Source organism: Castor canadensis, chromosome 2, assembly GCF_047511655.1.
Source record: "Castor canadensis chromosome 2, mCasCan1.hap1v2, whole genome shotgun sequence".
Taxonomy (NCBI): domain Eukaryota; kingdom Metazoa; phylum Chordata; class Mammalia; order Rodentia; family Castoridae; genus Castor; species Castor canadensis.
In genome coordinates, this window is record NC_133387.1 from 114,365,016 (window position 1) to 114,389,269 (window position 24,254).

Genomic DNA, 24,254 nt, shown 5'->3' on the forward strand with positions numbered 1-24,254 from the left:
AAGATGCTCCACCACTGACGAATGGATTAAGAAAATGTGGTATCTATACACAATGGAATTTTATGCAGCCATGAAGAAGAACGAAATGTTATCATTCGCTGGTAACTGGATGGAATTGGAGAACATCATTCTGAGTGAGGTTAGCCTGGCCCAAAAGATGAAAAATCATATGTTCTCCCTCATATGTGGACATTAGATCAAGGGCAAACACAACAATGGGGTTGGACTTTGAGCACGATAAAAGCTTTGGCACACAAGGGAGGGGTGAGGATAGGTAAGACATCTAAAAAATTAGTTTGCAGTTGTTGCCCTTAATGCAGAGAAACTAAAGCAGATACCTCAAAAGCAACTGAGGCCAATAGGAGAAGGGGACCAGGACCTAGAGAAAAGGTGAGATCAAAAGGAATTAACCTAGAAGGTAACACACACACAGAGGAAATTAATGTGAGTCAACTCCCTGTATAGCTATCCTTATCTCAACCAGCAAAAACCCTTGTTCCTTCCTATTCTTGCTTATACTCTCTGTACAACAAATTAGAAATAAGGGCAAAATAGTTTCTGCTGGGTATTGAGGGGGTGGGGGGAGAGGGAGAGGGCAAAGTGGGTGGTAAGGGAGGGGTTGGGGGCAAGGGGAAGAAATGACCCAAGCCTTGTATGCACATATGAATAATAAAAGAAAAAAAATACTCAACACACACAAAAAAAGGTAAAAACAGAAGCATGATATTTTTGCTAGTTTAAGATACAGCAGGTTTCCATGTGTTGTTAGCAAATATATATATGTAAAAACCCCAATTGGTTCATCTCTTCCAGTCCTCTTCACTCCTCCATAGAACACTTCACAATGGCAGCCCTGGCCTGTTTAAGGTTTCTATATTCATTCCTATACAGTGAGCATATCAACCACATTCTAGGTTTTGGTTTCTTTCCTTTACCCTATCTCTCCCATGTGTGGCCTCCCCTTAGTGTGACCCATGTCCCATAATATTGCTGCATTTGTTTTAGGTCTACAATCTGAAAATGGGGGTGAACATGTGGGTTTTTGGCCTCCTGAGCCTAAGTAATTTCACTTAAGATGATATTCGCTGATTCCATCCATTTACCTGCAAATGAAAAATTTCATTCTTCTTTGTGATTTAGTAAAATTCTTTCATGTACAAATACCACATTTCTTAATCCTTTGTTAGTAGTGGGGCACCTTGTCTGTTTCCATAGCTTAGCTATTGTGAATAGTGCCACAATAAACTTTGCTAGCTATACATCTGAAAAGACGTCTTTTCTCCATTGTATGTTTTGGCATCTTTGTCAAAAATTAGGTGGGCATAGCTGCATTGATTCCTATCTGGGTCCTCTGTTCTGTCCCGCTGGTCTTCATATGTGTTTTTTGTGACAGTAATATGCTGTTTTTATTGATATGGCTCTGTAGTATAGTTTAAAGTTGGGTATTGTGATATTTCCAACATGTTCTTTTTGCTCAGTACTGCCTTGGCTATTCATGGTCTTTTATGTTTCCACATGAACTTTAGGGTTGATTTTTCAATATTTGAGATAAATGTCATTGAGATTGTGATACGAATTGCATTGAACATGTAGATTGCTTTTGGCAGTATAGCCATTTTTTTTTTTACTATTTTGATACTGTCAATCCGTGAACATGGGCGATCTTTCCATCTTCTGGAATCTTCAATTTCTTTCTTCAGTGATTTGCAGTTTTCCTTGTAGACGTCATGAACATCCTATGTTAAGTTTATTCCTAGGTATTTCATTTTTTGAGACTATTGTAATTAGAGTTATTTTCCTATATTTTTTCTCAATCTGTTCACTGTTGGCATAAGAAAGGTTACTGGGTTTTGTAAGTTGATTTGGTATCCTGCTAGGTTGATGAGGCTGTTTATGCTGTGTAGGAATTATATATTGGAGTTTTTCAGATCTTTTATGTGTAAGATCAGGTTATCTGCGAATAGGGATCATGTGACTTCTTTACCTATCTATATTACTTTTATTTCTTTTTCCTGCCTCTCTGCTCTGGCTAGGAATTCCAAGACTATGCTGAGTAGGAGTGGGGAGATTGGGCATCCTTGTCTCCTACCTGACTTGAGAGGAAGTGGTTTCAATTTTTCCCCATTCACTATGATGCGTAGCCTTTAAAATATTTAGGTACATTCCTTCTATACCTAGTTTCGTCAGAGCTTTTATCATGAAATGGTGTTGAGTTTTATCAAAAGCTTTATCTGCATCTGTTGAGATGATCAAATGGTTTTTGTCTTTGCTTATGATAATATGCTGTATTATGTTTAATAATTTGTAGATGTTGAACCATCCCTGGATCCCTGGGATGTAGTCAACTTGATCATGCTGTATGATCTTTCTGATATATTATTGGATTCAGTTTGTCATTATTTTATTGAGAACTTTTTCATCTATGTTAATTAAGGAGAGTTGCTTACAGTTTTAATAACTTTTTTGTTGTGCCCTTGTCTTGTTTTGGGATGAATGTAATTCTGGATTCGTGAAATGAGTTAGGCAATGTTCCTTCCCTTTCTACTTCATGGACAGGTTCATGGAGTGTTCATATTAGTTCTTCTTTAGGGGTTTATACATCTTACTCAGTTTTTCAAAGAATCAACCTCTTGTTTCATTGACTCTGTACATTTTTCTTCTTCATTTTATCAATTTATTTACTAATCTTTAGTAATTCTTTCCATTAAGTAATTCTGGGTTTGTTATACTCTTTTTTTGGAGCATTATTTCAAGATTAGATTATTTACTTAGTTTTGTAGTTTCATCCAATTCACTAGGTTTCATGACCTTTGTTGTGGAACTGTTAACTTTAGGAAAAGAAATTTTGAATTACTTTTTCATGTTTGTGTTTCTATGTTGGTATTTAGAAATCTGAGGCAGTTTTTGTTTCAGGGTATTAATCTCCTGTGTTCCTTCAGTTGAAGTATTCACAATGTTTAGGCAAAATTGAACAATAGCTGGGTTGTGAAGATTTTACTCATTGTTAGACTAGGGATGGGGTTGGATTAGTAATCAAACAGTTGCCTGCAGTGCTCAAGAGAATGAGTCTTCAATGGCACAAAAATAGACTATAACAAAAAAGAAACTACAGAAAATATGCAAGCACATGGAGACTGAACAGCACACTGTTGGATGACTAGAAGATCATTGGATAAATAAGAGAGATAATCTAAGAGTTCCTAAAATCTGAAAAAAATTAAAACACAACCTACCAGAAAATTTTGTTTACATCAAGGGCAGTGCTAAGGTGAAAGGTTTTATCTATAAGTGCATACATTAAAAAGACACTGAGATCTCAAATAAATAACCTACTGATGCAGCGAAAGCTCCCAGAAAAACAAGAACAAGTCAACCCAAAATTAGCAGACAGAAATAATGATTACAGCAGACATTAGAGAAACAGAGGAAGGAAAAGATCCAAATGAATAAAATTAAAGATGACAAAGTGGATATTGCAACAAACATCGATGAAATCCAGATGATAGTGAGGGAATACTTTGACACTTATATTAAAACAAACTAGAACACATAGAAACAATTTGGAAAATTCTAGATGAATATAACCTATCGAAACTGAAGTAAGGTAATATAAACTTCTTAAATAAAATTACAACCATCACTGAAATTGAAGCAGTAGTAAAGAGTCTCCCAACAAAGAAAATCCCAAGACCAAATGAGCTAAATGAAATATTCTAACAGACTTTTAAAGAACTAATACCAATACACCTAAAACTCCCAGAAGATAGAAAGGGAAAGGACACCACCAAACTCATTGTATGAAGTCAGTATTGCACTCATTCCCAAACCAGACAAGGACACAATAACAACAAAAATGGAATTATAGGCCAAATAGAATTATTGTTTCATTTCAGGGATGCAAGGATAGTTCAGTATATGTAAATCAATGAATGTAATACAGCATATAAAAATAAACAAGTACACAAGCTCCATTATCTTTTCAATATATGCATAAAATGCCTTTGATAAAATTTATTATCCTCTCACCATTAAAGCTCTGATGAAAGTAGATGGAATGTACCTCAGCATAATAAAAGCTGTATATGACAAACCTATAGCCAACAATACAAAATTGGAAAAACTAAAACTACTTCTTCTAAAGTCAGGAATGTTACAAGGTTGTCCACACTCCCCATTCTTATTAAGTATAGTACTGGAATTCCTAGCCAGTGTAGTAACACAGACAAAGAAACAAAATGGATGCAAATTGAAAAGGAGGAAGTCAAACCATCCATATTTGCAAATTATATGATTATATACTTAAATGACCCCAAAGATTCAAGCAAAAACATTTAGATATGATAAAAAAAACTTTTGACAACATAAGAGTATATAAAATTGATAAGTAAAAATTAGTAACTTATCTGTCACTGAATAGACTGAAAAAGAAATCAGGAAAACTATTCCATTCAAAATAGCCTGAAAATATAAAATGCCTAGTATAAATCTAACCAAAGGAATAAAAGACTGTCAATGAAAACTATAAAACCTCGAAGAAAGACATCAAAGAACACACTAGAAAATATTCATGGATTAGCAGAATTAATATCATGACAATGACTATACTACCAAATGCAATCTGCAGATTCAATATAATATCCATAAAAATCCCCATGTCATTCTTTGAAGATGTTGAAAACTCAAGCCCAAAATTTGTATGGAACAATCAGACTGAATATCCAAAGCAATTCTGAGTGAAAAGAACAATGAGGCATCACAACAACAACATTGAAATAAAATTACACAGCTGTAGTAACAAAGGCAGCATAGTACTGATGCATACACACACACACACACATATAAACACACATAAACACACACAAGCAAAAAAATTCACAAAGATCAATTTAGCAGATGAAGACTCAGAATAAAACCATACAGCTATAGCCATCTAATCTTTGACAAAGGAGCCAAAAACATACACTGGAGAAAACACAGCCTCTTCAACACTTAGTGCTGGAAAAAAAACAGGCCGTCTAAATACAGTAGACTGAAAATAGACCCCTATCTCTCATCTTGTACAAAAATCAACTTTAAATAGATCAAAGAACTTAAGGTAATAACTAAAATACTGAAAATTTCTACAAGAAAATATTTTTAAATCCCTGGAAGATATAGGCATAGGTAACTACTTTAGAATATTACCTCCATTTCCTATTAAATAAATGAAAGAATTGAAAAACAGGACTGTATCACATTAAAAAGTTTTCTGAACATCAAAAGAAATAATTACAAGAATCAAGAGACAACCTACAGAAGATGAGAAAATTTTCACCAGCTATTTAACAGATAAGAGATAATATGCACTATATAGAAAGAACTCAAAAGAACTAAACAGTCTAACACCTAATTCCAATTCAAAATGGTTATCAGAAGAAGAGATAAAAATGACTAGTAAATACACAAAACAGTGTTCCAATATGGTTTTAACTTCCTTTAGCCACAAAGGAAGTCCATGTCAAAAAACTACACTATGACTCAATTTTACTCCAATCAGATTGGCCATCATAAGTAAACAGATAACAACAAATGTTGGCAGGGATGCAAGAAAACAGGAACACTCATTCAAGATTGGTGGAATGTAAACTAGTGCAACCAGTATGAAAATCAGTATGGATGTTCCTCAAAAAGCTAAAAATATGAAGAAAACAGGTTTAAAAATAGTATGTTATACTTAAAAATCTATATATATAATGGGAGATCACCATAAGTGCTTATAGCTATTGCAATGCATCTTTGTAAAAATGTCTATCTTATCATGTAACATTTATAAAGTACACAAAAAATAAATATATGATCACTAATGTGACAAAGACCAACTGCCCTGCTTTCTAGAGATCTTCCATGGAAAGGAGTTAGAAAATTATAATGATACATATAACATCAACTTAGAAAAAGCTCACACTTTACTGAAAACTGTAGTTTAGTATTACACAAAATACACACATCAAATCCTATGATCATATCATAAGATCAATATAATGTACATTTAGAACGAAATTTGACAATAAGAAACTCATTCATTAGAAATGCAGTTACTTAATATACTAAATTTTCAATTTCTATTATCTGTGTAGTCACTCCAGATGGAAGCTAGTGCTTAAGGGTTTTATTCTTTATGTTGTGTAACTACAGATTCCTACATCAATTAATAAAAGTTGTGAGAAAGATTTAAAACTAATAATACCAAAACAAACTAAACAATTTCTGTTATGTGATTTATGACACCTCTTCATCTATCTAACTACTCTTCATTTCCCTATCAGTAAAGAGTAAAACCCCTGGATACCAAAATGATAAATATCCTATATTTGTAATATCTTTCTGTTTTTCTAGCATATCATTCATTTGCTAAAAGGCCATCATTTCCAGGAATGTGAAAATAAGTTAAATTTTCTTGATACATTGTGATATGTGTGTTGTAATGACCACTGCTCAGTATTATCATGACCTTGATACAATCAAATGCTGGTTGGTTATGCACCTGAGATTCCTGAGACAGAACTGAGAGTGTCACAAGGATTAGAAACACATGAAATGTTAAAGTTTTAATCATCTTTTACAGCTTTTTATGGCTAGTCTCTCCTTTCTTACAACTCAGTGAAGTTTAGGTTATGACTAGTAGAAAATAGTCTACTAATTAAATTTCAGACTTTCAAAAAGGTCAAAGTAGCATAACATATTACTATACTTCACAGAATAAATGGAGCCTGTAAATGTCAATACATGATTCTGAAGAAAAAAAGCCCTGAAAAAATGAAAGGAAATTGATCAAAACTGTCTCATTTAATCAAAGAGTGGTGGAAAAAATATAGCTAGAAATTTAAGTTCATAGTGAGCTATTTCTATACAATAGAAAAACCACTTATGTTCATGTAGCTGTATCTTGATAGTTACTTCTTGATTACACATTTGAAGACAGTTTTTCATGTTGTAGACTATAAAAATGAGCAGATCTCCCTTAGCTAAATGTCTGATATGCTTTCTCGTATTGTCTTTATCAATCAGCTAAATTTTCAAGTCTGTCCACTTAATGCTCAAGCACATTTTACCAATATGGCCCTAAGTGACAAAATAACCTTCCAATCAAGAAACAATAACAAAACTGTAAAAGGTGAATTATATATATTACTAAGATTAAGGACATGAAATGTTAAATCCTTTATCATTTCTTATACTTTTTATGTGCAGTATATTCTTTCTCACAATTCAATGAAATTTAGATTATATAATACAAATTAGGCTATCTTATACGCAATTATTATTTCTAATGCTTTTATAATAAAAAAAATAAAACACTAAGCATGAAAGCATCTATAGAACTATTTTCTGCTGTTTTTGCTTTTCTTCAGTAACTTATATATCATTTATATCCTTTTCCTCAAGGCTTAGTCTTTATTTAAATTTTAATTTTAAGAACTAAAGATAAAAACTATTCTTATGACTGACATTTCCTTCATTTAATGGTTTTGCTTGAAATTGATCTCAACAAAATCATTTGTTATGAGTAGTAAATGAGATAATCATGTAGAGCACCTATGACAGTGCTTGACCAAGGACAGATGTATTATGAAACTTGGTCTGTTATTGATAGTGGGTTCAGTAGCCTGATCTTCATTAGCTAGGAAATACAAACTCCCTTGTGTTCATTATATATTCTTCAGAACATTATTTCTCTTATCCAACTGTGCATCACTTTTCCCACATATAGAATTATCAAAATGAAATATAAATTAATGTGTCATTGAGATGATTATACATAATATTTTAAATGATGCTTAACCTATTGGTTATCTTCCACTAGTACTCTAAGTCTTTTGTGAATTTAAGCTTTCCAGTGTATTGAACTCTCTCAGGATCCTAACTGTGTACAGATTCAGGCAAAACCCAGAATATTAACTTTCTAGTTGTGATAAATTACCACTAACTAAGGGGCTTAAAGATAAAAATTTATTACTCTACTATTCTATAGGTTAGAAATAACACGTGTCTTACAGGGATAAATTCAGTGTCAGAGATATTCTTTACCATTTTGAAGTCTCAAAGGGTAGCTTTCTTGTCAGATTCACATTGTAACCCTTTCAATTATAGAAACAAAGTCTACATTCTTGGTAGTTATGAACTGTGAGACAATACCAGCTCCTAGAATCCACCTCATTCCTTGGTTTAATACTCTTAAAGCCAACAAGAGGAAATGCAATTCTCCTCATATTTGCCCTTCTAAATAGTGGATAAAGCCAAAATACTGGCCAACATCATTGAACTCAAACTGCAGTGATCTACCTTGATATTCTTTGATTACATCATCCAAAATTCATGTCTGTCTGAAGATGTCCTGCAATTCTTCAAGTATGAAAATTTATTTCCTTATTTTAACCTCACTTGGTACTGATCACAATGAAAGGGTCAAAGCTTAGAGTCTAAATTGATTTATCACTTGAGTTGCCACAGTTTCCTTTTCAGATGTAATTTAAAGAATAACTCTCAGGTTCTACTTTTCACCAAACTTCAATGGGTTTCAGATAAGCGATTTCATTCCTCAGTTTGACTATGGGTCTCCCAAACATTCTTTTGCATTTTATTTTCTGCTCATCCTATTAGTTTTTGGAGAAAACTACCATAGGTTCATCTTTCTTTTGTCTAACCAGATTTGGAATCAACAATGAATGCATCATAAGTTTTATTTATTACTTCACTACTTCTTTTTAACAGAATTCTCTGGTATTCTAGTATTAAATAATTAATATTACACTGATCTATTCAATTGGATTAAGTCACATATATTCATTCTACTTTTTCTTCACTGTGTCCTCTTCCTGATGTCCTATCACTAAGTTACTCCTCAATCACACCTGTGATCATCTGGCTGTACATGTGCTTATGGAACCTTGGCTCAGAATTTCCAAGAACTGCTTCACTGATTGAGTATTCACTAGGTACATATGTGGATGTATTTTCAAACTTTAGTCAGAATTTTCCCTTAAAATTGAGCTATTTCCTACAAACTTGCAGTACAAACTCACAATTTTAATATACATATTTATATATGTGTTTGTATATAAGCACATGCCCAAACATCATATATTACATATGCATATGTCCACACTGAGACACATAATATTGAATATACTGTGATGTATGCTAGAAGGAAAAACACTCTGGTAGCAAAGCATATACCATATTGCTTTCTAAACACTATTCTCTAATAAAAGAAACCCTAATTCATTATAGGTGGGAATGGCTTCACAGCAGAAGAAATGCAATAAGAACTGCAACATCTTATTTGGTCAGAATGTAACAAAATCTTTAAAATTTTAGGGATTTGTTGAAAGAAGCCAAGAACTATCAGTTTGAACAATCTTTAAGTGGACGTAGCTATAAAAGAAATTAGAACAGAAAAAAAATAACAGATGACAGTATTTGATGTTAATCCATAGAATAATATGAATATTCGTGTATATGCTATAAAAATGTATTAAATTTATAAACATGGAGGAAAGTCTAGTCTTTCATATATTCAAAGCAAGTTCAATTGGTAAACATAATAAGTAAGAAGAAAATAGAAAATTACAATTAGGCAAATATCAAAACAATAAGTTGAAGACAAAAGTCACCTTATGGATGCTAAAATTATTAGGCAAAAGTTTGAGAAGTATGATGCTATCTCAACCTAAATATATCATTTCCTAAGTATTTATCAAATACAAAGAGAAACAGCGTAAAGTGGAGAAATGTGGAAGAAAGCTCTTTTGCTAAGTTATCAAGGTTGGCAACTCCTGAAGTAAGTTATATTAACACCATTAACCACTTAATATGATCCACTGAATTGGTTACAACATTATTTTTGTGACATTATTTCAAAAATTTCATTATGGCACTGTTATGATGAGACATGACCAGACAAGCAAAAATTGAGGGACATTTGACCCAATAATTTATCAGCATTTTTTCAGGTGTAAAATTGATGAAAGAATCAGGAAGGCTAAGGAAATGTATTGACTTGAAATTCTGAAGAGAATAGAAACTGTAACTGCTCTGGAGCCTGGATCAACAAAGTAAGAAATTCCTAAAAACACTGTTGAAATTTATTGAGATTGTAATATAATTAGTAATATTTTCCCAATATCAATTTCTTATTTATGATAATTATACAGTGACTATACAAAATACTAAAAAAGAAAACAAAACGAAGACATAAGGGTGCATTTGTATAACTGTGGTAACTTTCATCCATAATTTAACTTAATTAAAATATTTAAAGATTGAATACAATTATTGGATGTATACATGTACATACACAAACTAGCATTTTGCAGGCAATACAATTAAGAACATTCTATTTAGCAATCACCAATTTAAGAGATTTTGTACGGTAATTCCTGTGTTATCAAAGGCTGTGGTACAAAATGTGTAGAATTATACCATCCAAATATTACATTTGAAGAAACTGAGGCACAGTGAATATTTTGTTCAAAAAACTTTGAAATCTTGCAAACATCTAGATTATACTCTGCATAGCCTCTGCCTTTTAGCAATTCTTTAAAGCTTATTAAAGTCTTAATTGAACTGATATTTGGACTGAATGTTATATTATTAAATTGCTAACTTTTGAGAAATGGAGTTAAAAATAAGTAACTATAATTTCATAGTAAACAACCCATCCCATTACTAAAAGGATGTGTACTGAATGTAGGAATAAAGGATACAAAAATTAAGAAGAAAATCTTTTCATGTCTAGTTCTATTTTATTCATATGCTTCCAAATCTTATTTTTCTGTGTACTTTAATATATGAAACAAATATCATTTTATTTATGTTAATGTTTCTACCTCCCAAATGCATGTTTTGGGCCTATCTGCATTTTCTACATTATTTTCCTTTTCCTTTTCCCAGCATTTCCTTAAAAATTCTTTTCCTGATTCACACTCCAGTTTACTTCTTTTACTTCTTTTTGTACCTTACAGATCTTGATCCAGCTGGGAAGATAATGAGACTCAACCCATTATCTCATGTCCTCATATCACAGCAGCTAACAGAGTAAGCATTAATTTTCATCTTGAATATCTATGTTAATCTCACTTTAATCTAATAGTTAAATGTTCCAATGAAATCCACATTCTAGCAGCAGGTCACCTTCAAAACCCCATGTCCATGATGAGTTTAGGCTGTGACAAACATCACACAGTTTGACTCCTTTCCATTTCTTCCCTTTATCAGCCTTTTTTAGAAAAAAATATGACAAATTTCACTGCTCGGAACCTTATAAAACTTCCACTGTACCTTTCAGGTTTAGAACAATATTTTTCATGGATGGAAAAAGTTTAAGAGCTGGATTGTACTTTACCAGCTCAGAGACCATAAGTCACATTGTTGAGCTGTCATACAAAATGAAAGAGGAATGTTATCTAATCTGGATATCAGACGTGGGAAGTATAGGTACAAAACATTAGGGAACACTATACATTATCCTATTCATAAAACTCTCTTCAAATCTTTACTAAGATTGATTGTGTAAACAATACAGATTTCACTAGACAATGAACAATTTCAATTTGCACTAATCTTAAAGAAAATATGTTTTGAAAAATCTCAGCACGTACGACCTCTTCAGGCTTAAGAGGCCCCCGTTGAATTCTAATAATCCTCCTTACATTCACTTTCATTTTGCCAAATATTTATGAATAATCGTTTCACTAGACCCCCTGCATTTGCACCTGTGAACAATGACATCTGTATCTGTCTGGGTCCCAATAACTAATTTTCCTTCTTTCTTTCCTTCATGCCTTCTTTCTCCCACTCTCCTTCCCTTCCTTCCTTACTATTTGTTTCTAGACTGTCTTCCTTTGAGACTGGCCTTAAACTCACTCTGTAGTCCAGGCTAGCCTTAAATTTGTGATCTTCCTCCCTCAGCCTCACAAGAACTGGTATTAAAGGAAGGTACCAATATACCCACCATAATTTTCTCATATAAAGTTCTAATACCTTGCAAGATAAATGGCTAACAATAATTAGAAAAGCTGCCTTTGATTTTAATTCATACCATGTAAAACTGAAATGAAATTGTACTGTATACCAAGAATTTCATTTTGGTATTTATTGGGACCTTCTACTGGAGGATCTATGAATGGAGGAAGCATGTTATATGCTGCATATGACATACTTAAGTAGTAACACACTAATAATGTGTGTCAATGACTAGTGACATATTTCTTTGACATTATTTAACACAGAGAGGCTTGGCAAGGCAATATGTGCAATGCATTTGGTCATGTTTGTCCCTGACTATCACAGTAGTTGTCCTAATTATATTACATTTTGATGTGCCATCCTTTAATCAGCAAGGTGAAACAAGTAGGGTGCAGGTTCATATTGGCTTTGGGTTTTTTCTCAATGCAAAAATAAGCATTTTCCTAGAATAGTCTTAATAAGATGTGAAAATTATAAACACCCCTGTTTTAGGCAAACTGAATGAATACACAGGAGATTGGAAAGTATGTCTAGGATGATTTGTATCTAAAGTAAACAAGGACCCTATTACTGGAGGGTTAGAAAACAGGGAGATAGTTGCTGGATGGTGTTTTGTTTTCTTCAAATGCAGGCTATGGAAAAAATTGATTAAAATATTCTCAGCAAAGACAAGGTAAAATTTCAGTTAGATGGGACAGTACACACTATCAACTGACTAATTCCATAGGCATTTGGGGTCTAATGTCTTCCAACTTCTTAAGAATATCAAATGGTCAATTTGTTATTTTTTGTAGCCAATTTCTTCTTCTCAATATATTTAAGTATTTATTTATACATTATTTCTGTACTTTAAAATAATTCCTGAACCTGTTATATTCTAAGACTTTTTTTATTTTTCAAAATCATTGCCTTTGAATGAACAATAGGATGCCATCATTTCCCATATCTTCACCTTTGCATTTATAACTCACCCACAACAATTTCTGACTTCTCTGATAATGCACATTTTGTAAGGCAATATAGAAATTATGCTTGCTATTCTTTAGCACAGATTAATAAAATTCTCACTTATAACCCATTTTGCTAAAGATTCTACTGAGCCTTCCCAGCAGAGTTTACTTTTTTGATTATGCAGACTGATTTCCCTATTAGCTTAAATAAAACTCTATCTATGGCTTGGAATTTTTACCCCTGGTATACATTTGTCTTAGATCATACTTTTTCTCATATATATTGTAAGGGAGAAGAGGTCCATCTTCTTTCTGTCATCTTTTTCTTATATATTTTTTTCTTCTCTGACTTCATTTGATACTAAGAAAATGGTTTCAGAGAAACAAGGAAAATCTGAAAATAAACTCATAGTTTCAGTTTAACATCAGTGCATCTAAAATCTAATTTTGTAAACTGCCATTTGGATTCTAAAGGGGAATTCTAACAATGTTAATTCAGAGAAAATTAACAAATCTACTTATGTTGGTGTGTTTATAACCAATGGGAGGAGTATAACGTAAAGGGCAATTGTTATGAGCTGAGGAAAACTGAGTTAAAAGTTCTCAAATAAGGAAAATTACAAAAATATTTAAAATGAAAACAAGTAGAATTAAAGGTCAGCATTACTGCAAAACTATTTATTAAGTGACAGTTTTTGAATAGTTATGCTTGCAAATCTCAATTATTAATACATTTCCCAAAAGAAAACAAAATATGTTTTAATAAAACCAGAGGCTATCAATGTTAATATTTATTGAAATATAAGGTAGCTTTTAAAATATTAAAATTTTGTATCATGAAGTCAATATTAGCTGGGCATGGTGGGGAAAATATGTAATCTCAGCAATAGAAGGACTAAGGTAAGAATATGATGAGTTCGAGAGCTTCCTCGGGTACAGAGTAAGTGCTAGGTCACCCTGAACTAAAAGTGAGAGTCTTTCTCAAACAAAATAAAACAAAGTACAAGAAAAAAGTCAATATTAAGCCAGGAATGGTGAAACATGGCAGTAAGTCCAGCACTCAGGAGACAGAGGCAATAAACCATGAATTAAAGGTTAGCCTGGGTTATGTAGAGAGATGATCTTAAAAATATATAGGTCTGTGTTGTCTAAACACAATACATTACATTATTTGAATGTCCTTCCTGTGTTCCTGAGAGCCACACATATTGCCACAGCAAAGGTCTGGAAAGATTATTTACCAGTCATAATAATATTTTCATTACAAAATGATTTCAATTACATGTGCCTTTCATCAGAAACTGCTTATCAATGGCCAAAATAATATAGTTGTTTAGTACAATTTTACTACCTAGTTAAGTCATAAACCATGAAATATGTGTCACAGATTGTGAAATAAAGTTGGGACTTGGTGGGACACCCCTTGGGATACAGAAAGTTCTGACTAATGTACTGAATTTCACCTATGTTCAATTGATGTGGTACTTCCTGACCAAGTACTCCCACATTCATGTTTCTACAAAAGAAGTCCATTCATAAGATGGCTATTGAATATAGAAGGGAGCTGAAGACATGGTTATAGAGACAGTGCACTTTGGGGTCTAAATATTTGTGTAGCTGAAGTTATTTAGTAAGTAGTTACTATATGATAAGCTGTTGACTACAGTGATATACTGGTAAGTATATTAAAATTTTTGTTGCTGTGACAAAATATTTGACAAAAATCTTAGTGAGGCTATGGTTTCATAATATCAGTTCACAGCTCTTGGATTGATTGATTCTGGGCCCATGATGATGCAGAATATCACTGCAGTAGGAATAAGTGGCAGAAGCTACTCACCATATAGCAGACAGGAGGCAGAGAATGAGGAAGAGACTAAGTACCAGGAAGAACTTTCAAAGGCATGACTCCCAACTTATCTCCTATTCCCGGCTAGTTCTCACCTCTAATAGTTTCCAACACCTCACAAAATAGGGCCATCAACTGGATCACAAACTTTCAGTACATGAGCCTGTGTGGAACATTTCACATTCAAACCACAACAATGACTTAAAAAAAACATGGTTAGTTTCTTATGAAATGTCAGAGGCATATACAAATTAAGCAAGTAATCCACTTTACAAATAGGTATAGGGATTAGAATAGTCATATATTTCACAGTGTCCAGAAGATTACAACTTTGAATGGCTCTCCCTAATCACTGAAGTAATTCTGGTGCTTAATCTTATTGCCAAGTTAACTGGGCTGAAAAATGTCTAGGAGATTAATAAATCACACCATTGGGCATGAATGTGAGGGCATTCCTAGAGGGTAATAATTATGGAGAGTAGATCCACCCCGAATATAGAAATCATAACCAAATAGCCTGTAGTCCATGATGGAATAAAAAAAAGAAGAAAAATGAAGACTGTTAGCAAGACAAACTTTCTCTCTGCATTTTTACCCATGAGGATGTCAGCTGCTCTGCTCCTCCATGCCCTCCACTCCATGGTGAACAAAAATATTTGAAACTATTAGCCACGATAAGTTTTTATGCACTGAATTTGTTTTACTTGGATTTTTTACATTGACAGGAAAGTATGACTAACACCAATAGATATCATTAAAAGACACCTTTGTAAATACATTATGAAGTTTACTAAAAGAAAGGCACAAATGATTTCAGTACAAGAATCCTGTTTAAAAATAGTGATTGTTGAATGAGGCTTTCACCTGGAGGGTTTTTTTTTTTCTTGCTTTACCAAGAGTTTCTGAGCTAACAGTTGAATACAGAGAAACAGAGATGAGGTGCAAAGCCTAAAGAATCCTCTTAGGCCAATTGTTATTTCAAACTTAGACTCTTACACCCTCAAAATAAGATTCAACAAGAAATAATGTCTTTTGAAAATTAAAATTCTTGAGTGGCTTCAACGCTGAATATTTTTACCTGATATACTAAATGTTTACTCTGAAACATATAAAAACATCAATGTAAGTATTAAATTTAAAATATGTTAAATAATAGCAAACTTGTTAAAAGTCTTAACCATTTATGGCAAATACTGGTGGCTCAAAGCAAGAGAGTGAAGCAAATAAATCCAGGCTGTATAAACTCAAATTAAGCAACACTAAATAATGAGCAAAGATTGATTTCCATTAATACTAGGCAACTAACAGGCAAAAACCAAACAAGTAATTAGGTCACCAGTAAATGAGAACCAATAGACAAAAAGAGTAGATAGGCCAAAAATTGTTATAAATATTAGAACTACCAAATATAATTTTTACAGAAAAATATATTTATTAATCGTAAAGAAAAAAATGAAATCTTGAATTTATTTAGAGTCAACATAAAAACATAAAAAAGACTAAGAGACCACCATCAAATCTGGCATTTAAGAATCTTGGAAGTCACCACTCTGTTTTAGTAGAAAATAGAAAGCTTCATAAATTAAAAAATCCACAACTCTTCTTAGATCCATATAGCATGAGAAAAACTAGTGCTGCTACCTTAAAAAACTTTCTATTCCAATTATTCATACTTCCATCAGCCTTCTTGCCAGCCAACCACTGTTCTACTTACTAGTGTCAAAGTTTTGCCTTTTATAGAATGTCATACACTTGGACTCATATTGGATGGTGCATATTCAGACTGGCTTCTTTCACTTACCAATACTCAATTAAGGTACCTCTATGTCTTTTTGTGGATTAATAATTCAAAATTTTGAATAATAATCTCCTGTAGGGATTTACCAACCTATTTGCCCTTTTACTTATTGAAGTGTATCTTGTTTCTGTCCATGTTTTAGAAATTATAAGTAAAAATGCAACAAACTACTATGTGAAAATTTTTGTGACCATGAGCATTTTCTCCTTTGAATATATACCAAGGATCTATTGCTAGATAACATGTTTAGTGTTACAAGAAACTGCTAAAATGTCTTTCAAATTGGTTGTACCACTTTTCAATCCCAACAGCATCCTCCTCAGCATTTGGTGTTATCATTGTTGTAGGTTCTTGCCATTCCAGTAGGCCTAAATTCTATATTCATTCTTATAGAGAGAGTATATCAACCATATTCAACTTAACTCCTTCTTTTACCTTCTCCCTCTTGTGTGTGACCTTTGCTTGGTGCATCCTATCTTTCATACTATTGCAGCATTTGAATTACCTCTATATTCCACATATGAGAGAAATGAGACTTTTAGCTTTCCAAACCTGTGTAACTTCACTTCAGATGTCTTAAAAGGGGGAAGGGAAAGAGAAAGGATAATGGTAGAGGGTATTAACTCAAGTATGATGTATTAGATATAACAACCTTTGTGAATGCCACAATGTACCCCTACTCACCACAACAATAAAATAAAATTGTAAAAAACAATGACCTGGAATACTTTTAAATAGTCAGATAGAAATAATAATTGGTATTCCAATATGGTAATGAATTCATAAAAATTAAAATTAAAATTCAACAGATAGATTTAACACATAAAAACTATTATAAGTAATTTTCCAGAGAAGAGCTTAGACAGGGATATCGTAGAAGATATGAAGGGTAGGGTAAGAGACACTTTGGATAGTATAACATCCTCAGTTTCTTTATGATTGTTGTCAAAGAGGAGAGAGAACTTTCCACAGGAAAAGAAAATTGTCAGTTCTCTGCTGTATGACAATAGAAAGCAATCAAAAATTCAATTAAAGTAACAAATACCAATCATAAAATGAATGTCATCACACAAGCACATCATGAATAATACCAAATGTGTTACATATTTCAATAGTAGCATGAAAGAAGTAATTACATTTTAAGGTCAAGACATATATTTACAAAAACATGGTCACTAACAATCATTGAAGTAAAATGACATTAAATAATTATCAAAAGTGTGAAAGGATGTAATTGTCTGTTTTATATGTTACTCAATGTAGAGTCAGTTGTGCTGCCATGATTTGTAAAAACTAATACAAAAAGAAAGGAATCCATAAAGCATAAGTTATTTGCATCCCTGTACTCTCACTCATATGTAAAATAAAATGGAATAAAGGGGAAATAAATTGTGCCATTCAAAAAAGAGAATTATGAAAGACATACATGGTTACAGGAACAAATTTATTCTGGAATATTCTTGAGCTAAGTGATAACTAAGTCCTATTGTTTGGGAAAACCACATTTTAGAAATATTTCCCATGATCCTTGGCTCAAATTCTAGGCCAGAAGTCATCAATCCACAGATTTAGGGTCAAAACTGGCCATTGAATAAATATTTACATTTAGTCAAATGGAACAGCCAGAAAAATTGGCTTTTTAATTGACTGCTTATTGCTGCTTTCGTATGAGAATAAAGTAGTTCCATTTGAGACTGTATAGCCCACAAAAAATAAAATATTTTGAAAAGTAGTCTTCAAAACTTTATTCCAAGAATCCTATTTACCTTAGGTGTAGGAACAAGTTTTATTAATTAATATGATTTTTTTCCTTAAAAGATACAATACATGCATCCCATTTCTTGTTTATAGGAGACACAGACCCAAGATTTATTTGAATACTAAAATGTTTAAGAGAATTTGTCATTCTGGAGTCAATGTGCTTTTACCACAGTAAATATACATTATAAATATTAGTAGAGAATTTTCATATCTGTTAAAAATAATTAAGTTAAAGTGACTTCAACAAATAGAAAACCAACTGTAAATCCATAAAATAATTTACATTATTAGTGGAGGAAACAAGCTGGTCTGCCCACAAATTACAGCGGACTATATAACCAGAATTGCATATAAAAGATTACAGACGATCTTGATCACATGATTAATAAATATCATGTAATTGACATATATAGCATTCTACATCCAAAAATGGTGAAACACTTATTGTCTTTAAACCCAAATTGAAATTTACAAATGTTGGCAATAAGTTTGAACATAAAACAATTCTCAACTAAAATGAATACTAAGATCATACAGTATATCTTTCTTCACATGGATGTTAATACCACAAAACTATGCTCATAGTTGGAAATAATGAATTGTATTCCCAAGTAATTATTTTATAAGAAAGGTATATCATAAGGAGTTATATATCAAATTCTACAGTTTAAAAAGCACTGTGTGTAGCTCACACATCATATTATATACAAAATGTTTATGTGTGATATATATTATATAATGGTTACTATGGTGGAACAAATTAACATATCTCATATTATTACTAACTTTTCTTCCCAGCCATAAGAGTAGCTATAATCTATTCATTTAGCAAAAACCCTGAATATGGCATATTGTAATTAACTCTAACTTCTAAGAGTCTTCCAGTGTAGACAGAAACATGGATCTCTTTTGAAAAGAAATGTCAATTTGATTTTTAAGGAATGCTGGAAGACTCAAAGAACATGCAGAGGAAACTCATGCATGTGTACTAACAAAGGTAACACATACCTGAGCTAAAATGGGCCAAAATCATCACAACACAAAACAGGCTTCTGGACTGAGACATTTTGTAGAAGAAGGAGCAACAAGGTGAAAGCACTACATTGCTGAAAAAGAAATCATTGAGTTTTTAAAAGATAGAAACCTCAGAGCTTGATCTGAAAACCGAGAATGTATCTCAAAAACAGAGAAGAAAGAATAAGAAAATAACACTCAGATTACAGAACTGGACTGGAGTCCCCAGAATGAGCAAGGAGGGTGTGAGTTTGTGTCTGATGGATTTATAAATTACTATGATCTAGTTACTCCTAGATATAATTTGTTTTTCTCTTGTTTAATTGGCAGTACCTATTGCTGCCCTACACGGTCTTCTGAGTGTTTGTTGGTTATGCAGGAACATGATAACTTTTCTTTTTAAGTTACAAATCTCTTTTGATTAAGTAAAAACTACATATCAACAGCTTAACTCACACCCAGACCTAATGCACACAAAAGAAAGTATGAACTTTAAAGTCTACTGCTGAAATTGGATAATACATTTGAAGAATCTGAACTGTTGATAAGAATATTTTAATGCAATAATATGAAAGTTTTGTGATTGACAATATTTTGTAACTCTTCCTATCAAAATACGGAGCTTATTTTCCTAATATTTAAATTTACATATTGTGCCTAATTAATTTGCCTAATAATATTCAACAGACATAATGTTTTATATAATCTATGTTACATCTTTGGAATCTTTACAGATTCACTCCCACCCTTTTTATATAAAAAAGATGAATGAGTAAGATTTTAATATTTTAGCTTATTGAACCATTCATTAATTGATTAACCTGTAAATTTCTTTGCACATATAAGTTCATGTTATATTTACATTTTCACTTTTAAATGAATTATTCTATTTCCAAATTTAGTTCAGAGACTCACAGCAGAATCTCAATGTTTTGAAATGAAAATAGTGCATTTGTTCTTTAATGATTTTGAACATGATTTGGCCTATTTTACCCACTGCACTCTTTTTCATTGAGCTTGAATTTTAATTTCTGAATATAGTTTTGTTTTCTTTCATTTCTTTGGTAGTGTTATTGTCTTCAACATTCCAACGTGTAAACATCTAAATGCTTGTGCATTCATTGTTTACCATTAATGTTGATGTTGATTTTTTCTTGTATTGTGTTTCTGCACATATCTTTCTTTTTTATGATCCTATAAGTTGCTATTATCTGAAAAAGCTTGAATTTCCTCTCTTTTGAATACAGGACCAGTAAAAGTATAGCCATCCCAGCCATTCCAGCTGAAAACCCATACGTTTGTTTAAACCTAGCAGACACTACACAGGCAGAAAAAAAATTTATTCTCATCTAGGCCAAACTAAAATTGCACACTCCCCAAAATTAGAGTAAATAAATTGTTACTGTTTCTATCTACTGCATTATGGGATGATTTGTTAGAATTAGATAATTGATTTTAAAAACATTGTTCATAATTTGAGAAAATATTAATTACAGCACAATATTTTCAGTAAAAAATTGATGTCCAATATAGGACCAGATTTCTCCTAAAACAGTTAGGAGTGAAGAGTATCTCTCAAAGGTCAAAGTACTCCTGGGACACCTTTTATTATTGTGTTCCCCCATAATTAACAGACTGAAATCAGAGCAACCAAATACAGGCAGCTCAGGTACTGCCCACACTTCAGAGATAAAGTTTTGGGTGATTGTTTCCTTAAGGATGCATGAAGTCAAAATGCTTCCTTAGAATCAATACAATATAGGATAAATATAAGAATGCAGTTATAAATATGTTATAACCATGTCACCACCAAATGCACATGATTCTTCCTGATTTTATATATATACATAAAAACTATTCTTCTGCTTTATTTTATATAATTTCATAGTGTATATCAAATATATGTTTATGTATTTTGTGTTATATAAAATATATAGTTATTCTAATTATGTATAATTTACATCAGTGTTTTACATAGGTAAAATCAGTAAATATGTGTATAGAAAGGAGAGTAAATTAAGAAGTGACCATAATTTACTATGGAACTAACAATAAGCTGGCCTTTAACACAGATGCACACATAAAGTTATGTAAAATTCAAAAATGTTAAGTAAATAATATAAAACTTTCAGACAAATACATACATGGTGAGATTCTGAGATAGAAAGATTATGTTTGTGGAAATTTGGACAATATAAGTAAAAGCAATAGTGTCATACCATAAACTGTATGTTATAGGTCAGGAGTATTCTAATTCTAGAAAACATTATAGTTTATTAACTGTCACCTTAGTTCTGTTAGTGAGGTAGTAATATATTTAACTTTAACTTGCATCATATACTATTATCATCATTTCAATGATTATTATGATATTATTGTCCACACATAATGGTCATGCTTGAGGACACAGCTTTGAACAAGCAAGTAAGACTCTGTCAGCCTCATGTAGATGGTCCACTCAGTGGAATTGGTAAGTTTGCACATCTACTTGAAGGGACCCGGGATGTACAGCATCCTTCAATAAAGAATCTCCTCATCCAAGAGGTCTAAATGAGGTCAGCATATTGAACAAGGACCGATATTCATACAAATTACATAAAGCAGACTTACCTCATCAATACGTTGAGAAGTTTTTTTTCATATACAAAAATAATGTATAATATAAAGCAGAACATTAATATGCAGATAAATTGTAATTTATATGCTACATATAGCAATATAACATAGAAAGAAAGAAAAATACTTCCTCTTTTTATTTATTTTTAATTAATTCTAATTGAAGCATAACATATAAAAATATGCATATTAATGAGTAGTATGTAATGGTTGATTACATGTATATATTTCATAATGTTTGAATATGTTTTAAACACAGCTACCTTCTCAATGCATTTAAATTTTCTTTGTGGTAGAAACTCTCAAAATAATTTCTATCACCTTTTGAAATATATAGTTCATTGTTATTTAAAGTGACTCCAGTGCAAATTAATACAACAGAATTTCTTTATCCTAGATACATAGGACTTGCTTGTTTTTTACTCAATACTATTGGTTAACTGAAATAATAAAGATTCCTCCAAACAAAAAAAACCTCAGAATTCCTTTCTCTTATCTAACTGTAACTTACTATCATTTATCAAACTTTACCTCCCCCACTTTTTCAGCCTTTAATAACCAAAACTGTGTTTAAACATTTTCACGTTTCACACGAGCTACATCATGTAGGACTTGTTTTTCTGTGACTGGCTTATTTCACTTAACATAATGATATCCAGCTCCATCCATGCTATAGCAAATGACAGGTTTTGTTCTTTTTTATAGCTGTATAGTATTCCTTCATGTCTCTACTGCATTTTCTATAACCATTCAACAATTAATGAGTTAATGGATAATTGATGATGCTTTTCTAGCCATTGTAAATTGTGATCTAATAACTTAGTCCTGCAGTAAACCCTTCAATATGCTGATTTCATTTCCTATAGATAGTGAGATTGTTCATAAGGTATCATACAGTAATTCTATTTTAAAATTTTGGGGCAAATTCCATGCTTTTGTTTCATACTGTCTATACTAATTTACATTCCTATCTACAATGTGCAAGACATCTGTTTACATCCATGTGAATAATTGTTATCTTCAGTCTTAATGTAATAACCATTCTGAATAGAGTGAGGTGATATCTTAACTTCATTTAAAATTCCCCAACCATTAGTCATGTTGAGTATAATTCATATGCCTGTTGCCCATTTTTGCCTATTAAAAATGTCTGTTAAGACATTCCTAATGCATTACTCTTTTTCAATTTGTTCTAAATGGGGCTGGGGATCAATGCATTGTGAATGCCATACAAGTTTCCTACAACTGAACTATTCCACAGTCCTGATTAATTTTGAATTTGGTAATTTGTATTTTTGCTCATGAGATTTTGAGATTTCTTATATATTTGGGACAGCACTATATCAGATTCAGAGTTTTCAAATATTTCTTTCCGTTCTCTAGGATATCTCTGTACTCTATTAGTTGTTTCCTTTATAGGCAGAGCTTTTGACTTGTATATAAGCTCATTTTTCCATTTTTCTTTTGTTTCCTATGCTTTTGAACTTTTCTCTAAATATTCTATGCCATTTCTGTATCCTGAATCAATTCCCCTATGCTTTCTTCTGTTAGTTTCATAGTTTTAAGCCTTGCATTTAAGTCCTTAATAAATTTTGTGATAGATTTTGTAACTGATGAGAGATGGAGGAGGTTCTATTTTCATTTTTCTGTATGAGGACATCCAGTCTTCCCTAAACCATTTGATAAGACAATTGACTTGTTTTCAATGTGAATTCTTAGCACATTTGCCAAATATCAATTAGCAAGAGATATATGGATTTACTCTTAGACTATCAAATCTGTTCCATTTATGAAAGTGTCCGTCTTTAAGCTAATACATTGCATTTTTAATACCTGTAACTTTATAGGATATTCTGAACTCAAGTACAGTAAAGTCCTGTGGTTTTATTCTCTTTACTCAGAATGACTTTTAACTGTCCAGGTTTTTGTAGTTCTATAAAAATTTTAATATTTTTCTGGCATTTTGAAGAATATAACTGACTTTGGCTAGCTTTGGTGATTTGGGTACTATAGATATAATAATATTGAGTGATATTGTCCAATGTGTGGGCATTTCAGCTATACATCTACATATACATATGTATAATGATATTATATATGACCAGTATTTTTATATTATTATACACTACATAAAAATGCATGTTACATATATTATATATAACAATATGCTATGTATCATCATATCAAAACTAGGAGAACTTAACACATAGCAGATAACTAGATGGTTGGAACTATTTTTCAAAACTTCATTTTTCTACTA

At 32.0% G+C, this 24,254-nt stretch overlaps 1 pseudogene; it reads right to left on the bottom strand.

Moving 5' to 3' along the window:
• LOC141418137 (ral guanine nucleotide dissociation stimulator-like) overlaps positions 1 to 24,254 on the bottom strand; it is a 502,720-nt pseudogene that overhangs the window by 366,289 nt on the left and 112,177 nt on the right.